This window comes from Bos indicus, chromosome 7 (genome assembly GCF_029378745.1).
Source record: "Bos indicus isolate NIAB-ARS_2022 breed Sahiwal x Tharparkar chromosome 7, NIAB-ARS_B.indTharparkar_mat_pri_1.0, whole genome shotgun sequence".
Taxonomy (NCBI): Eukaryota; Metazoa; Chordata; class Mammalia; order Artiodactyla; family Bovidae; genus Bos; species Bos indicus.
Genome location: NC_091766.1, coordinates 4,109,657 through 4,125,642, shown reverse-complemented (window position 1 = coordinate 4,125,642; position 15,986 = coordinate 4,109,657). Strand labels below are relative to the sequence as shown.

The 15,986-nt window shown below is 53.1% G+C and overlaps 1 protein-coding gene across 2 annotated transcripts in view; it reads left to right on the top strand.

The window, feature by feature from the left end:
- SLC25A42 (solute carrier family 25 member 42) overlaps positions 1-15,986 on the top strand; it is a 45,704-nt gene that overhangs the window by 549 nt on the left and 29,169 nt on the right. The window contains exon 1 of one of the 2 annotated variants that reach the window (XM_070792469.1): positions 4,976-5,078. The exons of the other annotated variant lie outside the window; for it this stretch is intronic. The gene's annotated coding sequence lies outside the window, so the exon portion shown is untranslated. Of the gene's footprint in view, positions 1-4,975; positions 5,079-15,986 lie in introns of those variants that run through there. 2 annotated transcript variants of the gene reach the window in all.

Sequence of the window (15,986 nt, the reverse complement as noted above, 5' to 3'; positions counted from 1 at the left end):
CATAACCTCTCTGAGCCTTGACTTCCTCCTCCATAAAATGGGGAGAGGGGAGGGGCTAGAGCCCCCTCCAAAGAGTGATGGTGGCAGAGCTGGGCACATGGGAGACACCCAGTCATCTCACTTCAGCGCCCGAGTCACCCCAGGAGAATCACCCTGCGTTCTCCACCACCGGACTGTGTCAAGGTCCTCGGTAGCTGGCTGGCTGGGGCAGCCGGCCTTCCATCTCTGAGCACCCATTTCCCCACCCATAAGGTGGGCGTCACTGTTGCTGCCCCCATTGCCCACCCTCTGCCAGTGTCTTGGAGGTGTCACCCAGCAGCGGTGCCTGGCAGACCCCAGCTCTCCTCTTTATTCATCCTCGGGCTCATGGTGTGGTCACCTGGCAGTTCCGGGCATCCCCTGTGTTCCAGTCAGGTCAGGGCCGCCTCAGGCCCCCTGGTGGCCTCCTGGTGTCATGCCCAACAACTCAAGCCCACAGGGCAGGAGCCCCTTTTCACCCGTCTGAGTTTCCACCACCCCGCTTGTCATTCGCCTCCTCTAGGCTGAGAAAGGTCTGAATTCAGTCCTCAAAGTCAGCGCAAGCCCTTTCCCAGGAGGCTCCTGGTCCCAGTGGAAATTGGCCCACGGGAAGAGTTGCCGGAGGAGTGTCATCCGGGTTCCACCTCCCCTCCGGATGGGGAGGGCCCTGCCAGCTCCATGGGCTGATGAGAACCTCTGCCCCAGCCCCCTAGGCCTGTCTTCGCTCACTGGGGACTCAGCCCGTGGGTGGGATGATCCGTACCCACTCCAGGCTCCAGCCATGAGACCTTGGATCAGTCTTGTGTCCTTGGAGGCCCCGTGACCCTCCTGTTCCTCCATCTGTCTCGTGGGCAGTGGGTACTGCTAGTCCATTTCGGGGAAGCCTGAGGTGCCAGCCTTGTAACTGCTGCCTCAGCTCTGCTCTGAGCCTGTAGCTCCCCATCGCCCTCCACATGAAACCAAACTGTCCTCCAGGCCCTACCCCCCTCCCATCTGCATCTTCCCTATGTTCCCCTGTAATCACATTTCCAGTCACTCCAGCCTCCCCACCTCAGGGCCTGTGCACATGTCATGCTTTGCATGGAGCATCCTTCCCTAGCCCTCCCCATGGCTGGCTCCTTCCTGGCACCTGGTTCCAGCTCACACGTTGCTTTCTCAGAGAAGTGCCCTATTGCCCCCTTGCCCTGGTGCCCCGTGATCACGGGCTGTGTCCCTGACCTCTGCCCCCATCTGAGGTCACCTCACTTGTGTGCTTTTCTCCTTTGACTCCCCCGCTCCGGCCCACTGCCCATGAGCAGGCTCCTGTCTCCCCGCTCTGCGCCAACTTCCCATCAGTGTTTTCAGATGTTCACCCGAGTAAATGAGGAGATACCCAGGGTGCTTGTAGGGGAGGCCTCTGCCCTGGCCGCCCTAGTCACCTCCCCTGGAATCCCATCCAGCTTTCCCACAGCTGCAGCCCTCTTCTAGAAGAGTGGCTCCTGCCTATCAGTCCTCCCCACCTTGCCTGAGCGTGCCTTCAGTGGGTGTGGGTCAGGGCCTGTTTGGACATCCCCAGGCGGGGTGGAACCCCACCTCCAACTGAAGAGCCCGCATTTCACTGAGGTCCACCAGGCCCACGTTCCAGTCTCTCCTCTGCTCCCTCAGGTGGCCCTCCGCCTCCTCATCTGGAAATGGGCTTAAGTGTGTCCCCGCACAGGGCCACAGCCCCCAGCATTGCCTGGCTGGGGGTGTCGGGCACACAGCGCTCTTCTGTCCTCCTTGACAATAGAAATGTGGGCCAAGGGGGAGACTGCTTCAAGGGAGGGGCCAGCACATTCAGTTCTTCCTCTACTGCCGTGTGCTTTTAGGGGAGGGGGCCTGGCCTCTCTGAGCCTCTGGGACACTGACTGAGGCTGCCTTGAAACTGACGGTCAGTCCTGACCGTCATCTCTGTGGCGTCCCAAGGTGTCAATGATGTGTCCCCCCTGCCAGGGAAGGGCTCGGGGTCCTGGGAAAGGGGCAACGTTGCTCTCACTATGAACACCTTTGAGAGGCAGGGCCTGGGAACCCCATTTTCCAGATGAGAAGCAGACTCGCCGGCTTTCGAGGGGCCAAGATGGGATGGGAACCCAGTTCAGCCCGCCTCCATGCCCCTCCTCTGCTGCCAGTGTTGCTAACCTGACCTTGGGCAGATGGCTCTCTAGCCTTGGTTGATTAAGCCCTTGTCACCGTGCCCGGGCCTGGCTCATGGCCGTCATGTCAGATGATTCCTGGGATTCCCGAGACAGAAGGAACTGGAGATGCAGAGAGTCAGTGTCCTGCCCAGGGGAAGCCAAGCGGACAGGGGAGAGCTGGGTCCCCTGGGCACCCTGGCCAGGTACAGCCAAGGTGCCTGTGGTGGGGGGTGTCTATTGATGATGCTGAGAGGCACTGTCTGCCATTGTTGAGAGGTGGGCCAGTGCCAGCTTGCTGATGAGCAAACAGAAGCCACAGCCCACTGAGCACCTCCAGGGCCACTGCCTGACCCTTGCCCCAGTTGGCAGTGTCCCTGGGGGTGCTGTGGGACTTTCCAGGAGCTTGCTGCCTCCCTCACAGGACCTAGCAGGTGGGCGCTGCAGCTGGGGACTTCTCCAGTACAAATACCTCCCTCTTTGCATGGCACACCATCCCCATAGTCGGTCTATGTCTACATTCCATCAGGTGCTATTTACAGAGAGGGAAACAGAGACCCTGAAAAGAACAGTTTATCCAGGCAACATTCAGCAAACACTTGCTGTGGCCAACATGTGGTTTGCTTCCATTCATTTTATTAATATTTCCATCAACCCTAGGAGCTAATTGAAGAAACTGAGGCAAGGGAATTTGAGGCACTTGTGGAAGGTCCTGTAGCTAGCAAGTCAAGTAAAGCAGGGGTTCAAACCCAGCCCCGGGCCCTCCCAGCAAGAAACACTTGTTGCACAAAGCTCAGTTTTCCCATCTGCAAAATGGGCATCATCACCTGCATCTGGAAGTCAGGTCATGAGATGGTGTTTGAGAAGTGTCTGGCTCAGGAAAGACCCAACACCCAGCAGGTGTTCAGCACGCAGCTTCCTCCTCTTCTCCAGAGGGCCAAATCGAGACCAGGGCCTGGAAGTTGCAGGAGAAGCAAACTACAATTGGGAGATGCCTGAGAAGAGGCTCAGGTGGGAATATGCTGGGAATATCAGGAGTCATATGGTAGGCCTAGGCTAGTGGCTCCCACTTGTGAGCCCCACACTGCTTCTTTACAGAGGCCCTTTGAGAAGTTATGGATTACGTACTTGGCAGGGGATTTGCACAGCCCTGAAATGTGAGCCACTTTCACAGCCTAGCTCAACCTTGTTCTCTCCCAGGCTTCCCTGGCTCTGAACTTGATCTCCACCAACCCCAGCCCACACCTAGAGGAAATAAGAGCCAGTATCTGGAACATTTGTAAACCTCTCTGCCCTGGCACTTGGTGAGTCAGAGAATGGGGTGGGCTCGGGAGAGGTGCCAATGACACAGCCTAGTATTGGACAGCAGCTGCTTCCCTATCTGCAAAGAATCCCATGACCCCACACCTCACAGAAAAGCTGGGGCTCGCAGGCCAGATGTAACCTGCAGAGGGGGTAAAGGCTTTCACTTGAAGGTCAAGCGGAGGGCTGGAATATAAGTTCTCCCAGAGGAGCAGTCCCAGAGAGGAAAGGTCAACGTGTAGGAATCATTGTCCCATGAGGAATCTGAGGGCCTTACTCAAGGTTGTGTCATCCGTCAGCCAGTGGCTGGTCACTCAGGCCCCCAGTGGCTGAGCTCTCACACTGCCTTGAGAGCATTCTAAGTCGTTTCAGTCGTGTCAGACTCTGCAACCTTATGGACTATAGCCCGCCAGGCTCCTCTGCCTATGGGATTATCCCGGTAAGAATACTGGAGTGGATTCCCATGCCCTCCTCTAGGGGATCTTCCTGACCCAGGGATAGAACCCACATCTCTTATATCTCCTGCATTGGCAGGCAGGGTCTTTACCACCCCTTTTCCAAAAAGTAGGCTACTTTGAGCCTGCTGAAGTGCTGTGTGACCAGGGGCAAGGAGCTTGACCTCTCTGTGCTCTGGTTTCTGTACAATGGAGCCAATGGTCGCTTTGACCTCACGGGCTTGTGGTTAGGATTCGGTTTATTCACCAAAGGCTTAACAGGGAGGTGGCCCGGATGTCATTTGATCCCTGGAAGAGAAAGCTTAAACTCGGAGAAATCAAACATTTTCAGAAAATCATAAAGCGCGTGAGTAGTATTCCACCTATTTCCACGTCTTCGCAGTACCCTGCGCTGCAGCTGAGTGACCTCCATTGAGTCTCTGTCTTCTCTGTATCATCTGCAGCGGAATAGTGGGTAGTAAGGAATTGAATTATTCACGAGTCCTCCGGCCGTGATGGCCAAGTTCACATCCTAAGTGGGAGGTCTCGCTTCTGCACTGGGTGGCCAGAGGGTCTGACTTCGCCACAGCCTCAGGAGACCCTGCGTGGGACGCTCGAGGCCACCTCCGGTCACCGCGTTCAGGGCCAAATTCTGCACTTTGCTCCAAGTCTTGTCCGGGAGCGCGGCCGACGACCCCTACGACTGGCCGCCGGCCTTGACAGTCTTTGCTTCTTAGCCAATCTCCGTCACCCTCCGGGCTACGCCCTCAGTTCCTCTAGCGCCAGTCGCGCAAGTTTTTTCGGAGCCCCGCCCTTGACCCCCAGCCATTGGCCATCAGGGCTGCCCGTCTTCCTCCGCGGCTCCAATCTTCGCCCGCCTCCGGGCCCCCGCCTCCCAGCACCTAGCGCCCAGCTGGACCACCCGGGGGCCCCATAGTCTCTCCCAATAGTCCCGCCTTCACCCCTCAGTGATTGGCTTCAGGGGCTGCTCGTCTGCTTCATTTCCACCAATATCCGCTGCCTCCAGGGATGGTTGGCCAGCACGCAGCCAATCGGAGTACGGCTTGGACCCCTCCCGCGGCGCGCGCGGAGGGTGCACGGGGCGGGGCTGTGGCGGGCTGGAGGTGGCGGCGGCGGCGGCGGCGGCAGCGGCGGTGGCGACACGTCCCAGCCGGTGAGGGGGCGAGGGGGGCGCGGGGCAGCGCAGGCGTCGAGGGGGCCCGCGCCTGTCGGGCCGACCTAGGGCGAGGCGCAGTCCTGTCATGGCCCCGGGGCGGGGGCGGACGAGGCGGGGCGTGACAGCAGCATCGCGGGGACGGGGAGAGGTTAAAGCCGACCCCCCGACCTCCACACCGCGCACCTGATGCCCCCTTGGGATCCCCACAGCCGTATCTGAGGCCCTCACCGACAGCCCACACATAACTGACAGCACAGCCCTTCTCGTTGACATCTCCCGTCAGACACCTGAGTCTGTCCACCTCGCTGACATCCCTCACCCCCTGAGGCCGTGCCACCAGGTGCCTCGCACAGTTGACTCTGCACCCCTACGCGCACCTGTCTCTCTGACCCCCCCCCCCTTATATTCCTTCCCGCTCACACACCTGACACCGCGACCCCAACCCTCGAACACCTCCTCCTCGCACATCGTCTGAGACCTTCCCTGACGATGCCCCCTACACCACAGGGCGTTCCTCTCCTCCTCTCGGCGCCACCACACCTGGGCCTGCACCCCCCACAGCGACGCCTGAGCCTGTGACCCCAAACTCACCATTCCCCACTCATGTCTCAACTTGTTCCGTTGCCTCACTGGCTTTTATCACACCCAAGTCTGTGCCCCTCTCACTGCCCCCATCTTAAGTCATCTGGGTCAGCGCCCTCAGGTACGTCCACCTGCACAGGTACACACCTGTCTCGTGCCCTTGGCAGTCCCTTGTGACTTGAGCCCCCCCAGTCCGTACCCACCTGTACTTTCTTCCACATGCACCTGTGTTTGTGACCACTCTATAATCCAGGTTTTCCAACATTCACCCAAGCCTTGCTGTCTCAGGATCACGGCACCTTCCACCACCACCTTCTGAGAAAAAGCCCACCCAGATGTTATCTTTTCATTTATGATGGTCTGTTAAGTGATTTCCGGGCTTAGCATAATCCTATCAGCCAGACAAACTGGAATTATCTCCATTTCACCAGCAACGAACCTAAAGCGATTTGAACCGGAGTGGCATTGCCCACCTCTTCCTGAGCACTGAGCATTGCTGCTGACCCTTCTCTGTGGACCTCCCCAACTTGTGCCCATCTGTTGTGTTTATTTCTAAGGGACTGGTAGGGAGGGGACCCCCACCCTCCCTGCAGCTGTTCCTCAGGAGTCATGACTTTGGCTGGGTCCGGAAAGGCTGAGCTGGAAGGGGCGGCCCCTGGTTGCTTTCTGAGCACGTGTCTCAGAGTCCAGGAGCTGCAGGGGGCGGGGGCACTGTTGCAGCTGGGCTTTAACACCTAGGGTGCCTCTGGCCCAGCTCGCAGTGTCGCCTGGTGGCGGGGATTGCCAGACTTTGGGACTCTGGCTCCAGCTCTTATAGACTGAGTCTCCTTGCTGACCCGGGAGAGCTCCTTGGGCCCTTGATGCTGATAAACCGAGGGAGTAACGAAACACTCTTCAGAATGAGAAGGCTAATGTTTCAGCTGCTTAGAGATAAACTGCAGAACTAGCCTGGCTTGGTGCTGGGGATAAAGATTTTTCTGGAACTTTTTAAGTTCCCTTGAGTGTGATTTACAAGTGTGCAGTGTGGAAGGAGGCTGGTGGCTTTATTGTTAAAAAAAGCAATAACGTGCCATTTCCTGTAAGGCTTGCACAGTACTTCTTAACACCTACCCACCCCTCGCCCCCGTCTCTCCCTAGAAAGATGGTGCTGGAATGTTCTGAAGGGTCTTGTTCTAAAGCCAGTGGGGTTTTCTGTCCAAATTCAAACAGAGTCATTTAAAATGTGTGCGTGTGTGTGTATGTGTATCTGTAGATGTTGTATGTATTTGGTTATACACATGCACACATTTTATATGTATGTACATGCATGTATTATATATATATATACATATGCAAAGATATGAATAAACTGACAAGGTAATTGATCTACATGGTAAAAATAAATAAAATCAAGCAGTACGAAAGGAAACAAGAGTAAAAACCAGGCAGATCTCCCCATACCTGTACCCTATCCCCTTCTGGAGGGCCTCATTGTTAATAGTTTCTCGTATATAACAATGTTCCCTTCTAGAGGTGGTCTAAGAGCCCCTTTTAAACCACTGGTAAATTTGTATCAAATTGTATCAAAAGGGTGGGTGACTTTATAACCAGTTCCTTACTGATGGCTGTTTAAGTTGTCTCTCATATGTTGCTTTTTTATAAAATATTTATTTTTTATTTATTTTTGCACGGGTCTTGGTTGCAGCTGTGTGCTGTGTTAGGTGCGGTATGTGGGATCTATTTCCCTGACCAGAGATCGAACCCAGTCCCCCTGCATTGGGAGAACTGGAATCTTAGTCACTGGACCACCAAGGAAGTCCCTCATATTTTGCTTTTGCAAACCAAACTGCAGTGAATAGATTGAGTCTTGCATGAGCAAATTCATAGTAAAAGTGTGTGGGGCTCCAGTCAAGCACAGACACTTCAAACCGTCTCTGTCTTCATGGAGTTTAACATCCAGCTGCAGCAACCTCCTAAGAGTGGCCAGGCCACAGGACACGTACATCTAAATGGTTAATGCTCCTCCGTGGAGGCTGTGCAGTCATCAGTATTCTCAGCTGTGGAGTTGGAATGCCCATTTCCTCCCCTGGCGGCCAGGGCGGTTATTGTCAAGCTCTGGTCTCTCCAATCTTTCTATCCGTCCCTTTTTGAGGTGTTCCTGCCCGTAGTGGGTGGTGATTAAACATTAGATTTGTTTCTCTTCGAGAGTCTAAAGTTCCGTCCAAAAAAATATTTGAGTCCCTCCTCTGCAGGGCTCTGAAGGTAACTATAGTGGTTGGCAGTGGGAGAGGCGGTCCTTTCTAGAGAAAGATGCAGGCACTGCCTGGAGTCCCAGGATGGCAGGTCGGAAATATTGACTGTTGCTTTCTTTTTTTTTTTTTTTTTTTACACTTGGATCCAGCAAAAGAATGAAGGTGTCAGATGAGGCTGACACAAGTCACAGATGTTAAATCTATTTGGGAAGTTGTCTTGAGACTTTCTTGCGTTGTCAGTGATTTCCCACTATTGGCACCAGGTGGAGGGCGTCATCAGCCCAAGGGCAGGCCTTTTCACATTTGTCATCCCGTATTTTAGTCTTCTTTTTTGGCACTTAGACATTAGAGGAATATTGAGTTGATTGGAGCCGTTAGCTTATTTGGGTTTTGCAAGCCAGCTCTTTTAAAAAATGCATTGTATTTTTTATTTTAAATGTGAACTACTTCTTAGTAATAATAGTACATAATGTGCACATGAAAAGAAAGAAGGTAGAAAGAATAAGGAAACCAACACCCAGTTTAAAAAGTAGAATGTTGCCCCAGCGGCCCCTCCCTGGTCCCTGTGCTATTTTTAAAATACGCTTGTCAACGTTTGTTTTCTTCACTGAATACCTTTTGCTGCAGCTGAGAGCTTAGGTTACAGGGTCTCAACAGCGATCAGGAGAAGCCAGGCTTTCTGTTGAAGCTTGGCCATCAGGGCAACCTATGGGATACAAAGAGAGGTGCGATGACCTCAGGGCCGTGGGCAGGTCACTAGCCAAGGCACAGTATGCACTCGGGAGGCTCGGAGTCCTGCTGTATTCGTTTCCGGAACTGCCATAACAGATAACCCCAAACTGGACAGCATGAGACGACGGAAGTTTCTTCTGTCACTGTTGTGGAGTTCAGAACTCCAAAATCAAGGGATTGGCAGGTGCTGTGGACTGAATGTTTGTGTCTCTCCTAAAATTCATATGTTGAAACTTAATCCCCCATGTGATGGTATTAGGAGATGGGCCTTAGGGAGATGATTCTGTTATGAGAGTGGAGCCCCCACGAGTGGGATTAATGGCCTTCTAAAAGAGCCCCAAGAGAACTCTCCTGCCCCGTCTGCTCTGTGAGGATGCAGAGAGGTGGACTTCTGTGAACCAGAAAGAGAATCTGAACAGACACCAAATCTGCTGGCACTTCTCAGCCTCACGTTTCTGTTTACAAGCCACCCAGCCTACGATGTTTTATCACAGCAGCCAGAACTGACTAAGACAGCAGGCTTGTATCCTACCTGGACCCTGAGGGAGACCCTTTCCTTGCCTCTGACGGCTGCCAGCAGTCCTTGAGTTCCTCAACTTGCAGCTCTAGCACCCTAATCTCCATCTCTGTCTTCTGAAGATTTATTTTTTAATTAAAAAAATTAATATTTATTTATTTGTCTGTGCCAGGTCCTACCTGCGGCACGCAGGATCTCCGGTCTTCGTGATGGCACACAGAATCTTTAGTTGGGGCATGAGGGAATCTTTTAGTTTCGGCATGTGGGATCTAGTTCCCCAGCCGGAGACTGAACCCGGGCCCCGCACATTGGGAGTGCAGTCTTAGCCCCTGGACCACCGGAAAGTCCCTTCCCCTGTCTTCACGTGACCTTCTTCCCTGTATGTGTATCCTCCTTTAAGGACAGCCATCATTGGATTTAGGGTCCACCAAATCCAAGATGACTCATCTTGATATCCTTAGCTAATTACACCTGAAAGACCCTATTCTAAATGAGGTTACTTCCTGAGGTCCTGGGTAGACGCGAACTTCAGGAGACCTCATTTAACCCCTACAGCTACAGAGCCAGCATTCCTGCCAGGACATTATTGAAGGAGGTGCTCGTCCAGCAGCCTCTGCTGCTTCAGACAAGATGGGCCGGCAGGGTCAGAACACACTTCTCAGGCCCTCCAGGTGGCCCGTGTGCACAGTCCCGCGGCTCCCTCACTCACCTGCTTCCCTGCTGGAAGATGGGAGCACCTGCTCGGTGCTAGCAAGGACCCAGACATGTGAACAGATGTCTTCATTTTGCTCTTTGCCACTCCTTGGCATGTGCTTACCTACGGAGTCTGGTCTGGATCATCTCAGTTTTACAGAAGGGTGACCAAGGCGTCAGGGGACCTTGGTCCAAAGATACATAGGGAAAACGTGGGAAAGCTAAGGCAGACCTAGGTTGTCCTGAATCCAGGTCCTGTCCTCCTTCAAACCAGTCACCCATAGCACTGTGCTTCCTGCCACTGTTAGAATCTGATATTTATACAATGTCCTGGAATGCCACCACCGGCACAGCTTCCAGGAGTGGAACAGACCTGAAGCCTTACAGCACAGCTTTTCTATCATCTGTAAATATCTGTGTGCCAGGGTCAGGGACAGGTGTGGGGGAGGCAGAAATACCAGCTCAGAAGGGTGTGGGCCATGGGAGTGGCTCAGACATACCCCCAAGGAACTGGGGCACTGTATCTGATGGGTCCTGAGCAGAGGCTGGGGGTGCTAATTCAGGAGCTCCCAGGGACCTAAAAGCCAGCAAGGAGTTAGTGAGGTGACAGAGCATTATGAGCAGAGGAAACAAGCAAGCCTGAATATGGCAGGACCCAAGAGAAGGCCGGGCCAGGGAACACGCGAGGGTCCTGAGAGGGGATTGGGTTGAAGGACCTGGTCCGTGATGAGAGACACAGGAGAGGTCTTGCATTGAGGCCAGGCCACTGTGGACAGGCTGATCAGCAGACCCTCTGACCACCTGTACCTCCCCGACTATGAGATGAGGACCAGAATGGAAGACCTGCCTTGGAAGTTTCGAGACTTCCAAGATGGAAATGTGCCAGGACAGAGCTCCGAACGGATGTCAGAGCCATTGCTCTGTCTCCAAGTGGTGTACCTTTGCCATGGTACGAGTTAAGAAAGTCAATATGTACATTTCATTAGGTATTAATTAGCCACGCTGACCCACGACCTGCCTGGTCTACAATGTCAACACAGCTAATCTCACCCTCGCCCTGTCTAAAGAGCTGATTCCTAGGTCACACTCAGTGACTCTGATTTATGTCTCGGGGCAAGGGCCCTGCACGAATGTCACCAGAGATTCTGGGACAGGCGCTCCTGGGGGTTTAGTTGAAATGCTGCCCTCCCCTCCCCTACTTTGGGCAGGTCTCTGCAACCATGAGAAGGGAGGGGATGGGGTGGAGTATATGGCTTATAGCCTTGCTGGTCACACCTTAGCCAGTGACTAGTCTAGCCTCCCATTAGTGATGAGGTGCCTAAGAGCCAGACTTTGAAGAACAGACAGTTTGGGGCCTATGAGCCCCATTTTTTGGCCCTACCACATGGCATGTGGGATCTTAGTTCCCCAACCAGGGATTGATTGCCCCCTGCAGTGGAAGAGTGGAAGCTTAGAGTCTTAACCACTGGACCACCAGGGAAGTCCCCCAGGGCGCCTCTTTGATCAGTCAGAGCCAAATGTTGACCAGCCCTGAATGTCCGAGTCGGAGGTTGCCCTGCTGACTCTGAGCAGCGTGCTGGTAGCATGGTCCCATGGCCGAGGGCTTAGTGAGAGCAGGAGCTTCCTAAACTGCCATCATTTAATGGACAGTGGGGCGCCACTCTCCAGATTTTAACACTTTGAGGAGATGAACCTGCGGGAGACAGAGTCGAGGGTCGGATGCCACAGACTGATGCTCAGCCCTCTGGGAAGCCCCAGCATGGAAGTGTGTAGGTACATGGTGAGGCATGGGAGCTGGGGAGGCCTGCTTGGTAGAACCGGGTGACCTTAGCCCCTGTCTGACGCCTCATTAGGGAGCATGCTACCCCAGAGACCTGCTTGGGCAACCCCAGCCTCAGAAGATAGTGACAGAGGAGGAAAATGAGGCCAAGGAGGTTTAATAACATGTCCAAGGTCACACACTAGACTCCATCCTCCCACAATACCAGTTCAGCATGGCAAGGAGCCTGGGCATGCTCCCACCCGGGGAACAAGGCAGACAGTGATAGAAAAGGGGTGTTCATGCTGCTGGCGCATGATACACTGTCTTCACAGTGGCTTCAGGTCCACACCTCTGGCTTTCTGCTAGGCACTGCCACTAAGTGTGACCCAGGTTCTTGCCTTCCAGGGTCCCCGGGCTAGTGGGGAAGGGGTGTGGAAAACAACCCCTCCCAGCACAGCAGAGAACCACGGAGTGCTCAGTCCAGGCAGAGCAGCTAACCTTGGGAAGGTGAGACCAGGATATTTAGGATGGGCTTTGAAGGATGCAGAGGAGTTTGCCAGGCGTAGGAGTAGGATGGAGAACACGGCCAAAGCGAAATCAATTCACTCATCCAGTAAATAATTGAGTAGGTGCAATTGAGTAGCCCTGTGCTGGGCTCCGTGTGTCAGGAACACACGGCTTTGGGGTTAAGATTTTACACAAGTGCAGCCTCTTAGCAGAGGAGCATGAAGACCATTAAATGTCTCAGTTTGTTTTAGGTTACTTCACACATCACTGACCACAGGCGTTGGCAGCACTGTCTGCCAGGACCAAGGACAGTGATTGCCCATAGAACGTTCTGGGTCTTTCAGGACATGGGTGTCTGACCTGTAGAGACAGCAGCACAGGGTTGCAGTGACCGGAGTTGGTCTGCAGTACATGCACTGGAGGGCACGTGCAGCAGGGAGAAGGAGCAGGCAGCAGCCAGCTGGGCAGAGTTAACAGGGAAAGGCCTTACGTAAGATGCCTCCCCTCACTTAGGCCCATTAACTGGAAGAGGAAACAGCCTTTATCAACAGGCAGATAGGATGTTAATAGGCTTCCCTTTGCCAAGAGATTACGGGGTCTGTGCCACAGCTGCTGGGAACTCCATCTCCCGAGAAACTGCCCCCCCCCGTTTGTGTAAACACTTACCTCGTCCTACGGGGGGTCACCCAACTGTGGGTGACCCTGCCACACGCTGGCATGCCTGGTGGCCCTGCTCAGGGAGCTGCCTGTGTGTGTGTGTCTGTCCGTGAGTGTGTGTAAGGACGGCCTCGGATGTGGAGCGGCTGCAGCGTGGTGCCCGTAGGACAGGCCGTCTGAGGCCCTGGGGCCCAGGCTCGTGTTTCTTTGTTTGCGCGTTTAGCGGCCTCCTCCTGGCTCTGATGGCCATAGTTGCGGTGCACAAGCTCGTCACTGCTGCAGCTGGGCTCTCTCTAGTTGCAGCATCAGGGGCTCCTTTCTGGTTATGGTGCGCGGGCTTCTCATCGCCATGGCTTCTCTTGTGGGCTCAGTACTTGCGGCTCAAGGGTTTGGCTGTCCCAAGGCACGTGGAATCTTCCCAGACTGGGAATCGAACTTGTGTCCCCTGCTTTGGCGGGCGTATTCTTAACCACTGGACCACCAGGGAAGTCTGAGGTTCATGTTTCTTAGATAGTGCTGTTCAGTAAGTTGTGTTGCTGCATGGTGTCCCCTGCCCCCATCCCCACTTCACTTTAACTTTTGTTTACTGAGTGGTATAGAAATAGCAGGTGAAAAGATAACCACTTGGGTTTTTGCTTTTTAAAAGGTATTTATTTGGCCGTGCTGGGTCTTAGCTGTGGCATGTGGGATCTAGTTCTCTAACCAGGGATTGAATTCAGGCCCCCTGCCTTGGGAATAGAGTCTTAGCCACTGGACCCACTGGGGACGTCCCAATAAACACTTGTTATTTGGGGAAAAAACCCCATCCCAAACTGGGTGAACTGAAAACGGGCTTTGTGGGCTCCAGGGAGAAGAAGTCCAGGTGCTTCCTGTACCTTCCAGATTCTTTTGGCCTGCTGGGTGCCAGGACACCCCAAGTCTGCTGGTGTCTGCCTCCCCCTCCTGACCTTGGCTCTGTGTTGACTGCCCTTGGCCTAACTTCCCCTCCTTGGAGAAAAAGGACTTATCTAGCACAGGAGGCTCCCTCAAAAGTCTCAGCTTTGATTCCAGCACTCCAAACCCAGGAAAGTGAGCTCTCATGACCTGAGCAGGGTCACCCAAGTCACCCTGGAGTCAAGGGGAGGGTCAGCGTCCCCTGCTCCAAGGAGATAGAGGGTGGAGTAGGTGGCTACCAGGGTGCAGTCTCCAGGAGAGGTCTGGTCGTCCACAGCATGTGTGGCCCACCTTGCAGGAGCTTAAGCATCTCTTCCAGACTGTCAGTTATTTTCAAAGTCATCCGAGGTATTTCCTCTGCAGGCGGGGAGGGGAATGAGCAGCAGCAAGCAGTGCATGTCACCCCCCGTGCCCCAGATGCCACCAGAGAACCCTGGGAGTTAGGAACATGACTCTCAAGCTCAGACTCACTTGGCCTGGGAGGGGCCAAGAAGGTTTCTGTTTTGTTTTATGGTTTTAAAGTCTTTTATTGCACTGTAATTTACACACAGTAGAGTGAATAACCCATAAATGTACAGCTCAGGAATTATTACGTCCATTCACACGTGAAACCTGATCAAGATACAGAGCCTTTCAAGACCCCCAGCTGACCTCTCCACACCCCTTTCTTGTCTGACCCGCCAAAGGTAACCCCATCTGATCCTAACATCACAGGTGCATCTTGTCTGTGCTTGAATTTCTTGTTTAATTGTGTTAAGATATATACAACAAAATAAATAAGGCTTCCCAGGTGGCTCAGGGGTAATCCTCCCACCAATGCAGGAGATGCTGGTTCAATCCCTGGGTCAGGAAGATCCGCTGGAGGAGGAAATAGCAACCCACTCTAGTATTCTTACCTGGAAAATTCCATGAACAGAGGAGCCTTGCAGGCTACAGTCCATGGGGTCACAAGGAGTCAGACACAACTGAGCATTCATACACACTCAACATAAAATATACCATCTTAACGTTTTTTAGTGTACAGTTCAGTAGCATTAAGTACATTCACACTGTTGTGCAACCGAAACCACCATCCGTCTCTAGAACTTTCCCGTCTTCCCAGACTGAAACTCTATCCCCTTTAGACACTAACCGCCCTCTCCCCGAGCCCTTGTGTCTGCGCTGAGTCTCTTTGGTTGTGTCCGACTCTTTGTGACCCTGTGAGCTGTAACCCGCCAGGCTGCTCTGTCCACGGGATTCTCCAGGCAAGAACACTGGAGTGGGTTGCCATGCCCCACCCTCTCCATGGTGGCGCTTCCCCAGAGCATGTACATGGCAACCACCCAGTTAATCCGACTCAAAATAACCTAGTAGGGGAGGGGAGGATCACAAAAAACTGTGGAAAATTCTGAAAAAGATGGGAATACCAGACCACCTTAGCTGTCTCCTGAGAAACCTGTATGCAGCTCAAGAAGCAACAGTCAGAACCGGACATGGGACAATGCCTATTTCCAAATTGGGAAAGGAGTACGTCAAGGCTGTATATTGTCACCCTGCTTATTTAAGTTATATGTAGAGTACATTGTGCAAAATGCAGGGCTGGATGAAGCACAAGCTAGACTCAAGATTGCCAGGAGAAATATCAATAACCTCAGATATGCTGATGACACCACTCTTATAGCAGAAAGCAAAGAGGAACCAAAGAGCCCCTTGATGAAAGTGAAAGAGGAGAGTGAAAAAGCTGGCTTGAAACTCAACATGAAAAAAACTAAAATTATGGCATCAGGTTCGAACACTTCATGGCAAATAGATAGGGAAACAATGGAAACAGTGACAGACTTTATTTTGAGGGGACTCCAAAATCATTGTAGATGGTGACTGCAGCCATGAAATTAACAGACACTTGCTCCTTGGAAGAAAGGCTATGACCAACCTAGACGGCATATTAAAAAGCAGAGACATTACTTTGCTGACAAAGGTCCATTAGTCAAAGCTATGGTTTTTCCAGTAGTCATGTATGCATGTGAGAGTTGGACCATAAAGAAAGCTGAGCGCTGAAGAATTGATGCTTTTGAGCTGCGGTGTTGGAGAAGACTCTTGAGAGTCCGTCGGACTGCAAGGAGATCAAACCAGTCAATCCTAAAGGAAATGAATTTTAAACATTCATTGGAAGGACAGATGCTGAAGCTGAAGCTCCAATACTTTGGCCACTGGATGCAAAGAGCTGACTCATTGGAAAAGACCCTGATGCTGGGAAGGATTGAAGGCAGGAGGAGAAGGGGACAACAGAGGATGAGATGGTTGGATGGCAT